Source organism: Aethalodelphis obliquidens, unplaced genomic scaffold (assembly GCF_003676395.1).
Source record: "Aethalodelphis obliquidens isolate GAN/ISIS:26980383/991018 unplaced genomic scaffold, ASM367639v1 scaffold6, whole genome shotgun sequence".
NCBI lineage: Eukaryota > Metazoa > Chordata > Mammalia > Artiodactyla > Delphinidae > Aethalodelphis > Aethalodelphis obliquidens.
The window spans coordinates 18382194-18384529 of record NW_020837950.1 but is presented as its reverse complement, the minus strand read 5'-3'; the positions used below and the strand labels follow the sequence as shown (position 1 = coordinate 18384529).

Sequence of the window (2336 nt, the reverse complement as noted above, 5' to 3'; positions counted from 1 at the left end):
ACCCTGGAAGGTAGGTATCACCCTCATTTTTGTCAGAAGAGGAATATGAAGCTCAGAAAGGTTAGGTAGGTTGTCCAGTCACACAGTTGGCAAGAGACAGAGCTGCGACTGAGTCTCAGATTCAAGTCCCTGCTCTCTCTCTGGCGTCGCCCCTAGGGAGGAAGGAGGGAGCAAAAGCAGCAGCAGCCATTCTTCCATTTTCTTCCCTGAGAACCAAGACGTTACCAAGAGAAGGAGCCTGTCCTTTCCCACAGACCGTCCCCTCTCCACCTGGGCAGGATGCAGTCAGTCGAAGAGCCGAAACATAACTATAAAAATAAGTAGCAGGGACAAGACGCCCAGCAGCAAGCGGTTTCGGTGCTGTGGGAAGGTCTTCGCGCCGTTCACAGCTGCTGTGGGAGGGAGCCACGTGGGCCCTGTGGACAAAACGGGGACAGTGGCTGGGCTAAACAGGCCCCTTTTGGGTCGAACAAATTTTAGATCACAACGTCTGAAGCAGGCAGCAACCGCTGTTAGCACGGCCACCACCATCCTCCGTCTGCTTATTTTACCGGTGTTTGTGATCCAACACGGATTCAAAATTGGGAGAGCATACAAGTTTGTGCTTTACGTCCCAGAACTGTCATCTCACCCATCCTACTGTCTCCAAGGCCTACAGACAGGACAGCAGCAAAGAGCAGGCGGTCCCCATCGTCACGTCCACAGTCACCTTGCCTAGGAGGCGCTGCACCTTCCCCGACTTGCAGATGAGCAGCTTGCCAACCTGACCCTCGGTTAGGGTACAAGCATTCTCTACCAGCCTAGCTTCCCGGTCTTTCTCCTGCTTTATAACCACCATCTGTCCGTCCTCGCTCTGCACCGCTGATTTGGTAGGCTCGACATCCGGAGTAGGCGGCTGGCCGGGAGCCAGTTTTTTTTTTTTTTTTTGCCGTACGCAGGCCTCTCACTGTTGTAGCCTCTCCCATTACGTAGCACAGGCTCCGGACGCGCAGGCTCAGCGGCCATAGCTCACGGGCCCAGCCGCTCCGCGGCATGTGGGATCTTCCCGGACCGGGGCACGAACCCGCGTCTCCTGCATCGGCAGGCAGACTCTCAACCACTGCGCCACCAGGGAAGCCCCCGGGGAGCCAGTCTTGCAGCTGCAGGAACAGCAGCTCTTCCTCCTGCGTGAGGCTCAGCTTCCTGAAAGCTCTGCCACAGACATATCCTTCGGGAGGCCGGGGGCTTCCTGGCTGTTCTGGGGGGAGCCTTCATTTTGGCCTCCTCCTCTCATCTCGTGGCTCGTCTTTCACTTTCACAGCAGGCCCCTCCCACCTCCATGTCCTCTTCCTTGAGCCAAGGTTTAACATCTGATTCTTCATTCTCTTCCTTAAAAAGCCAGCCCGAGTGAACCAGAAGCAGCTGCACAGGCATATTTCGAGTGTCATTCCTCAGCCCAGGGTCATCGATGAAATCATCCTTCTCCAGCGTGTACAGGATCTGTTCTGTTTCTTCATCCGTCTCCCTCTTGTTCTTTTTGATGTTGATGTTGTGAGAGGTCCCCATGTCCGACACATTCACAGCCTTAGTTCCCCTTTTTCTTCATCATTTCAGCTGGGCCCATGTCCGACACATTCACAGCCTTAGTTCCCCTTTTTCTTCATCATTTCATGCAGTGGGACCAGAACACTTCTGGGCGTCCCCCGCCCTGTCCATGGCCCTCTCGCTGTCGGTCTGTATCCCTTTCACGCTTTTCCTTCTTGACGGTTACTTCCTCCTTGGGCTCTTCCTTGGTCTTACGACTGATATTTGGGGTGCAGGTTTTCTTCTTGACTCCCTGAGGGTGAGGTTCCTGGAATGGATGGAGGGAAGGCGGCCCAGGGTGAGGGAAGGCACCGGCCTCCGCAGGAAAAGACCCCCGTTCCCCAGAGAGGAAGGGTCGGGGCCCTCCCGGGGCGCTGGGCTCGCCTGTGGCGTTTTCTTCATGTTGCCCCAGCGCACCGGGGCTGGAGCTCCGCATCACGCGCATCCCGACTTCACCTCCTAGGCGACCTGCAGCCGGGCCTCAGTGCCGGGGTGGAAGTCCACAACACCTTTTTAAACTTAACCTGAGTTAAGTTGAGTATCTTTTCATCGTATTAAAAAACAATAAAAAATAAAAAAAAATAAATTATTTTATTTCTATAATTCTTATAGCTTGATTACTCATCAACATTACTAAAATTAAGAAGAGGTTTTTTAACTTATAAAATATATTCTTTGGAAATACATAATATGCTATTATAATGGGTTCTGTGTGGTTATCTACTGCTACCATAATGTTGTGTAACCAACAATCACAAAACCTATATGCTTAA

The 2336-nt window shown here is 52.6% G+C and overlaps 1 pseudogene; it reads right to left on the bottom strand.

Annotated features, from left to right (window-relative positions):
- Positions 1-547: 547 nt before the first annotated feature.
- On the bottom strand, positions 548-2008 carry LOC113619239 (DNA-directed RNA polymerase III subunit RPC4 pseudogene; annotated as a pseudogene).
- Positions 2009-2336: the final 328 nt, after the last annotated feature.